We start from the raw sequence: 9,012 nt of genomic DNA on the forward strand, positions 1-9,012 counted from the left end.
CGAAAATTACATCAACCAAATGAAAAACCAAAAAAACCGATTTTTTTTGTTTTTTTCGAATTAAACCAATCGGTTTGATTCGGTTTTCGGTTGGCTTGGTAGAAACCGAACCGAACCGAACCGAACCGAGGCAGATGTTCTCTAGTGGTTGTTTTTAATGGTTTACCCTTAGTTTAACCTAGGTATAAAACCCTAAATCTGAAACCCCTTCACTCTCTTTCTCTTTCAATCGCGCAGCCTCACTCACACAGACACCCACTTCAACAAACCCTAAGCGGAGCAACACTCCAATAACCGAGCAACACTCTGGTTGCCGAGCAGCACTCCAGTCGCTGAACCCTCTCCTGCAAAAAGCAACTGAACAAATATCTTCTTCGGAGGTTAGAATTTGTCCTTAGTTATAATTTTTTTTACAGTAATTATATATTATCAATAAACTCACCAATGAAACATAGAGAATAATCTTTTCTGATAAATTTTCATGTCCTAACCTGGGGATGTTAAAATATATTATCGCCTTAAAAAAATCTCTAATTCCGATTGGTGAAAACAAGCTTAATTAAGACCCACATTTCCATCCGCTTGTTATTTGCTGAATTGAATAATTGTTTTGTGTATAAAGATCGTAGTTTGCAATATTTTTTCAACAGAATATATAACTTTAGTTGGATTTTTAGTGATATTTGTACTTGATTTAACCTTAATTATGTTGCCCTTTCATTTTGTACCTCTAATAATAATATAGCTTTTGTGTCCAATCACATTATAATGGAACTAGTTAATTGTTTGATTATTATTATTATTATTATTATTTATACTCAGAACACATGATCATGGTTTAAGATGTCCCACCAATCTTCAATTTGAAAAAAGTATCCAATTTCAATCAAAAGATCAGTTTTCCATAAGTCCTTTATTGTTTGGTATATATAATCATGTAAGTATAGCTGTTTGAATCCAGAATATACATTTAAAGGTCTTGGCTTGCTACTTGCTAATCTTGTTGGATGAGTTTTGAATATTATGTTATTAATTTTGGTGTCTTTTTGCTCTTGTTTTGAATGTAAATATACTGAAAAAAGTTACAACTCACATTGGATTTAAAGGTCATCATCATCATTATTGAGAAATTTTCAATTTATATATAGAATATACATGTCCCTCATTTCATTAATTGTTGTCTCTCATTGTTTATGGTCATTTAAATTCTATTGACTGGCTTTAAAAATGAATTAATTATGGTTCTGTTTATGAGCTGCTTATGAGCTGTTTTGGTTCTGCTTATGAGCTGTTAATCAAATGAATTCTGCTTTGGTTCTTCTTATCATTTTCTTGCTTACTCTCTCTATGCATATATTGATAGATTGATAGATAGATAAATATATTGTAGATGAATAATGAATTGTAATTAACTAATAACTATGAACTTGAGGGAGTTGGATACCTTTTTCTGTCTAAGTATCTTCGTAATTTAATTTTTGGTGTTCTTTTTTCTCTAAGTTATGGATTTGGGATATTTTGGTTAGTCACAAATTTATCTTTTATGCTTCAACCACTGCATTATAATTAATAATTCTCTACTCTGCACATAATTCTCTCTCACACACACACTTGAATTAGGTATGCAAAAAAGAAATTTGTAGTTCCTTTTATGGTTTATGTTTATAATTTATAATCTATATTATGTTTATGTTTATAATCTATATTGATTTTTTTATTTTATTTTTGTAGAAATTGCACCAACTGAAAAAGATGATGATGAGTCTGGTGTGGATTCAGATTAAGCATGATGGCTGTTTGGTTTTATTTGTTTTAAAGTGATTGTTTCGATTTAAAGTGTGTTTATTTTTGTTGTTTTGCTAGACATTTTTAATTGTCTTTGTTTTATGTTTAATTAAGTTGAATTTGTATTGAATTTGAATGTGATATATTCTTGTTATTCTAGTTTATTGATGGTTTTAAACTTCATTTTATGGTAATTTAAATTCTGATTATTAGGTGTAAAAAAATCAAAAAAACCGACCGAACCAAACCATTGTTGGTTCGGTTCGGTTCGGTTCGGTTGGTTTTTGGTCCAAAACCGAACCAAACCGAACCGATTACACCCCTAATAATATCTCTTTGTTGCATACACATTAAGCATTATAATAACCATCTTATGTGCATTAAAGAACTAACGAAATGATCCTTCGGTAAGGGAAGGTGACCCCCAAAGACAAGATATCAACATGATCCTTCAATAAGAGAATGTGATCGATCGAGATGATTCTTCGATAAGGGAAGGTGATTACCAAAATTTTTGGGATAAGAACCTTCGGTAAGAAAAGAGAACTCTTATTTTTTTATATTGGTTTGAGCTCAATACATTCCAAAGTTAAAGTTAAAAGAATGCTTAAGAAAAGTTAAAATCTGTTTCATGCATTGCATAAGAGTTTTTTGGTCATTAAGGGATTGTTTTGTTTTTCATGTAAAGAGAAGTTAGGAGAATATCAAGAGAAGCCAAGTGAAGGTTCATGTGTTTACACTATGTATGATTTAATGTTTTAGGCATTCAGTCACGAGTCACATGTGTACATAAGTAAATGAGAAGCATCTAAAAGTTACACCACTCTGACTAATAAAGACTGTTGAAAATAATAATTGAACAACATTGCATCATCATTGTTTTTATTTTAAAACTCGGAGTGGTTGGGGATGGATACGATAACACCATATAGATAAACTATTGAAAAATTTTTGTTTTTCACCCGTCTCTCTGTACCATCTTCAAGAACGACGCAATACGAAGTAATACACTGCTCGATTGAACTGAAAAGACCAGTGCACTATTATGAGTAAGATATCAAGAACGTATATACGAAACGTTAAGCGCCGACTCAAATCATATTAAGGAGGGAGAATAGACGATTGTTTTAATCATAGTTATACAAATTGAGAGAATTAAAATTTTATGTGTGTTGTTTCATCTTTATTGAGTGACTACAATTGTGGTTATGATATTTCTTTTTTTATAATTATTTAATATGAGTAAAGTTTGTCATTATTTTTACCTTTATAGTTTAGTAAGCCAATTTTCACAATTTTCAAAAATTTTATTAGAATTTTAAAATTAATTTTTTTTAAAAAAAAAATTGACTATTTAACTGCCTATAGAGTTAGTTCCTATACTTTCTTACTTTCAATTTAGCTGAATCATTTACCACCAAAAAAAAAAATCTTCATTGAACATATTATACTATTACCAAATTAAACATCATGCTTAGGATCAAGACATTTTACTTCTAAATTTTAATAGATGTCACAATCGCATATCAAACAACACAAATTCTCTTTCAATTATATGCTCTAACATATGATGTTAATTATTCAAAATGTACTCAAATTATTAAAAGTAAATGAAAGTAAATTATTAAATTTTAAATTATTTGAATTTTTTATGTTTAAATTTTAGAAGTTTTAGATTTTTTTTTTGTAATATACAATTAAAAATAAATGAAAGCGAATTATTAAAATTGAAGGCATCAATTCAGATATTTTTTATAACTCAGATGTTTAAATTTTAGAGATTTTAGATATTTTTTAGGAAAGTAAATGAAAACAAATAATTTTAATTTTATGATTTTAGATGTTCTTTTCAATAATTTTTAATATTTTTTGATAAGTTTTAGATGTTCTTTTCTATAATTTTAGATATTTTTTTTTGTTAAATTTTGAATGTTATTTTTCAAAACATAAAAAAAAATATCTAAAAACTAAGTAAAGGAAATATCTAAAACCAAGGTAGTGAACTCTTAGTTTTTACCTCGACTCGTTAAGCTAACTCAAAATCGTAATTCGTTGAATCGTAAGACGGAACGTAAATATGACTCGTAAATTATAAAAATTTAGAAAAATTTAATAGCAAAAACTAATTTTACAGAAAATAAAATAAATCTCAAATAAGCTAAATTTAGACGAATTTTCACTTGCATTAGCTTGAGTCAATGCCATTCCTGATAAAAAAAAAATGAAAACAGTAAATATTCAATGAATCAATTCAATATCATAGCAAAAATTCAACAATTTAACAAAAATTATAGAATTGTGTTCAATTTCAATTACAACCATCCAAGTTCTAAGAAGCGTTTAAACAAGGAACATAATCATCTTATGATTCAAGCACAGTACATGAAGATATGTTCAAAATTGCTAAGATTATAGCACATAGATGTTTATTGTATTAGAAGATTCAAGTCAGGAAAAGATAAAGCCCCATCTGATAGCTATGAGGTTAAGAACAGCATATTGAAATCCCTTGCATTCTAGTCAATTGAGTTACAAAACTTAGCTTATTGATTTATTGAGACAAAAAACTCACTTGGAACTTGACAGATCGTTTAATAATTTGCATGAAACATCAAACTTCCAACAAAAATGCAAGGACTCAACAATATCAAAGTAAAAAATAAAAAGTGGCATATATAAAACTAAGATGATGAGGATTATTATTTTCTCAATGTATTGTTATTAAGCACTTATTAGAGGAAACCACTCAACAAAACTATGATTTATGCCTGAATAAGACGGGAAGGAAGCTTAGAAAGAGAATTTGAAATTAGCAAAGTAGAATTGCAGACAAGAACACTAAACAAAACTCGGACTTAAAAACATGAGGAATGAATTTTATATAATAAATTAATAAAATTTTATTTTTATTATCATAGAATCAAGAGAGTCAATTTAGAAATCAATATCAGTTCTAGCATTTACTTTTTTCCAAAACCTCTAACGGCAAGGTTATATACCACATTGTCAATGAAATATGGGTTATCACTTATCATCACACAAAACTTTAACCCAATATACAAGCCTAAACATTTATAAGAAAGACCTCACTTTCCAGAGAACAAGACTATCCAACTATGTAGCAACATTCAAGAAGAAAGCATAGCAGCACCAGACCAGATCAGACCACTACTTTAACTTTTTCAAACTAGGAAAAATCAAATTCAAAATAGTAGAATTCAAGAGGTCTAAACAAGCATAACATAGGCAACCTATATTGATCCAAATCTCTACACATAAATACCCAACCTGAATTTAAGAGGTCTCTAATTATGTTATAACAATGAGATAATTTTATCATTCTAGTCTTCTGCAGCATAATCAATTTTCTCATCCTCAGGCACACCACGAAGGTAAAGAACATTGTTACATCTAGAAATAAAAATAATAAAACAAAACATACTTATTTCCATTCAAGAGGTTTAGTCAAACACAAATCAAACAGGCCACAGCAATTTTATTTTCATGACAAAGTCACAACTCATAAACCTATACTTGCTAACCTCCTTTCTATTAAAGGCAACACAGAAGGTTTGTAAGGTCAAATCACGAATTCATTTATGAGAGGTAATAACCAATGAAGCTATGCTGGTAATCCACAACAATATGATGATGGATGAAATTGGCATAATTAGTCTAATTAGTTAGATACATTGCTTGTACTTTTAACACAAATTAGGATGAAATTTTGCCATATATTGACATAGAACCACAGAAGTAGCGTTCAATTATATTACTAGAGTGAGGAAGTGATATGCTTCTTCTTAAATTACCTGATGAACTAGCAGCAAAGGGGAGGGAAAGAGCAGCGACCAGCGATTGAGATTCCAGAGCCAGAGACAGAGAGGCAGAGCAAGAGAGTCCAAAATGACGCTCACGGCCTCACGCAGTCCAACCACCACCACCAGTCCGAGTCGATAACACCAGCGGCAAACCTCACGGAGTCACGGCGAGTCGGTGACTCTCCAAATTGGGGTTTTGGTCGCACGAAATTCACATTTCAGAGGGGAAGAGAGATAAAGTCAGAGATTGAGACTTGAGATAGGTGAAAATTTGAAATTTTGGCCATGGAGAATTGGAGATAAACTGTAAAAATAAGGGAGATTAAGAGATTAGAGACTGTTATTCTGCTAGGGCTCTTCTTCCATGGTCTTCTATTTAGATTGGGCCATTGGGTTGAGTTGGGCTGCAATCAGGGGTTCAGGGCCAAGAAAGAGAACTTCAACCTGAAACGCAACCACGCAGCAAAAGCTACGATTTCGGCGACTCTGCGATTCTCAACGGCGATTTCACACGGAGCAGCCTGGTTCTGGACGAGAAGCAGAAGCGCAACGGAAAGATGAAATAGAAGCGTATAATCGGACTTTTTTATATAAATAAATATTCAAAAAACATTAATTCCAAAAATACGCATTGCATCAATTTATTCCACAAATACGCAGGGCCAACTCAAGGCTGGCGCCTGCGAAATGGAGTTCCAAGTCAAGACAGGTGTGGTGCCCGCGAAATGGGTCTGGCAGCACCAGGTTCACCTCTGGAGCGGCGCCCACGAAATGATAGCGTAGCCATTTAGTGGCTGACGTCAGCGAAATGAGGATACAAGGGGCGGTCACATGACACTTTACATTATTTTCAATCCCATGAGTTTTTTTGTTATGTTTTTACTAGTGTTTCTTTTTTATTCTCCTAATGAAAGTTTTGTAAGATCATGGGATAATATTCCAAAATCTGATATTAATATGATTGAATTGGCTCTGAATTTGGAGTACTTGGAAGCTGAATTTATTTTGTATAGAACCGAGAGTTATTTTTTAACTATCAATCGGCCAACTAGATAAATAAAAATTAAAAATTTGCATTTTGGATTTTTATAATAGGGAAGGAAAGAGAAAATTAAAAAAAATCTAATTTTAATTTAGGTATATAAAATTAATTTGTTCTCAATCTTTTCTTATTAATATATCAGAAAAATTTAATTCATTATTTTGTATAGATTGTGATTATTGTGTCTTTATTATTGTGAGTATTGCAATCATTCTAAGAGAAAAACATATTTGAATTTATAAATCAAGAAATTTTGCAAAATAAAAAAAAAACTATCGTAAATATATGGTTAAAATTTGTTCATACAGTAAAGAGAAAAATATTCTTGACTCAATTATCAATTATTATAAAATACTACTTGAGAGTAATTAAAGTAGAAAAAATCTTAAGATAGAACTAGTATTTTTATTAAAATTTAGTCAATATTTAATTATAAAAAAATATATAATCTCATATTATTAAATATAATTTTATATTATTAAAAATATTAATGATAATTAATTGATAATTATAAATTACAAAATATGTTTGACGTCTTAGTTAATATGAAAGTACTTAATTTAAGTTTGGTTGCAGGACCGTAAAGAGCACGGTGAGAGGATTTCCAAAGCCATTGCTAAAAATAAGCTCAGAAATATTTGAACAAATAATAAATAATGCCTTTGGTAAAAGGCTGAAGCCACCATTTGATCCCTATGCTAATGACTTAAACTATTTAATTGCATCTTATGTGATTCCTTATGTTGGTCTCAATGGCTATGTTGGTGCCAACCCACTTGAGGTGCTCCACTTCGTGCGCGCCAGGCTTGGAATGAGGCATTTCGCCGACGCCAACCACTAAATGGTTGCGCTACCATTTCGTGGGCGCCGCTCCAGAGGTGAACCTGGTGCTGTCAGGCCCATTTCGCGGGCACCACACCTGTCTTGACTTGGAACTCCATTTCGCAGGCGCCAACCTTGAGTTGGCCCTGCGTATTTGTGGAATAAATTGATGCGGCGCGTATTTTCGGAATTAATATTTTTTGAATATTTATTTATATAAAAAAGCCGTATAATTGTATGTTTCCACAAGTTTATGCGCGATTCTGACTACCTTGTCTAAAACTATTAAAAAGAATTATAAAAAAATCTAAAAAAAAAAGAAACATCTGAAACATGAAAAAAAAAACTCAAAATTTATCAAAAAAATACTTCTAAAATCTAGGAAAGAGACGCAAAAAAAAAAGAAGAAGAGAGGTGAAAGAAAGTGAAAGAGCATATATTTTTTAGTACAAAATTAATTTTTAAAAATTGACTATTTAACTGCATATAAAATTAATTCTTATACTTTTTCATTTTCAATTTAGCTGAATTATTTACGACAAAAAAAGAAAATCTTCATTAAACACATTATAATATTACCAAGTTAAACATCATATTTAAGACCAAGACATTTTACTTTTTAAGTTTTAATAGATACTGTAACCGCATATCAAACAGTACAAATTTTCTTTCAATTATATACTCTAACATATAATATTAATTATTCAAAATGCATCCGAATAATATAAAATAAATTAGATCAACAGGACTTTTATAAATATTTCAATAGTTAGAAGATTAAAAAATTTGTATTATTGTGATAATGTGATTAACCATTTTTTTTAGTTTTAATGCAAAATATTAAAAAGTATGAAACTCGTCACCTTTACTCTAAAATCTATAAAAAAAGATAAATCAATAAATCACAACACAAAATTCAATTGACTTATATTATAATTGAAGAAATAACTATGATAGTTCAACTTCAATATTAATCTCTAAAAATAAAAATTAAATTACAATCTCAAATATATTAAAATTTAATGTGGTTATTTTGAACTAGTTACATTAAGTATAAAAATTTAGATTCTAGCCCGCAAATTCAGATCACCTATAAAGTAGGACAATTTTAACTCAAACTATTAATAGTGTTAAACAGATTAACGATTACATGGCTCATATTTAAATGTTTCTTGTTAAGTATAAAGTACTACATATTCTGTTAATTTATTATATTTAAATTTTTTATTTATTATATTTTATTTGAATGATTTAGATTTTAAAAGATAATTTGTTAATTAAGTTAATTATTTTTTTTTATAAATTTTAGTAGAATTAAAATAAATAATGCATAAAATTGGAGAGAATTTAAAACATGAGCCTTTCATCTAAAATCATAGTGGAGTTAAGGAGAGATTCTCACACATCAAATTAGGTTTCTTAGTAATCATTCTAATTTGGGGAAGGATGACGAAAGGTACCTGGTGAATCAAGGTATTTCTTTATTGTCGGCGGAGGTCTAATGGAGTCAGCTGACCATGGGCGTTTTTATGGAGACAGGAG

The 9,012-nt window shown here is 29.9% G+C and overlaps 2 long non-coding RNA genes across 2 annotated transcripts; one reads left to right on the plus strand and one right to left on the minus strand.

Annotated features, from left to right (window-relative positions):
- Window positions 262-1,975, plus strand: LOC107622269. The gene is made up of 2 exons (XR_001616158.2): window positions 262-380; window positions 1,732-1,975. It is a non-coding gene; the product is annotated as an uncharacterized LOC107622269 (long non-coding RNA).
- Window positions 3,771-6,382, minus strand: LOC107621765. Its single transcript, XR_001615933.2, has 2 exons — window positions 5,598-6,382; window positions 3,771-3,992 (listed from the first exon to the last, which is right to left on the minus strand). It is a non-coding gene; the product is annotated as an uncharacterized LOC107621765 (long non-coding RNA).

Source organism: Arachis ipaensis, chromosome B10 (assembly GCF_000816755.2).
Source record: "Arachis ipaensis cultivar K30076 chromosome B10, Araip1.1, whole genome shotgun sequence".
Classification (NCBI taxonomy): domain Eukaryota; kingdom Viridiplantae; phylum Streptophyta; class Magnoliopsida; order Fabales; family Fabaceae; genus Arachis; species Arachis ipaensis.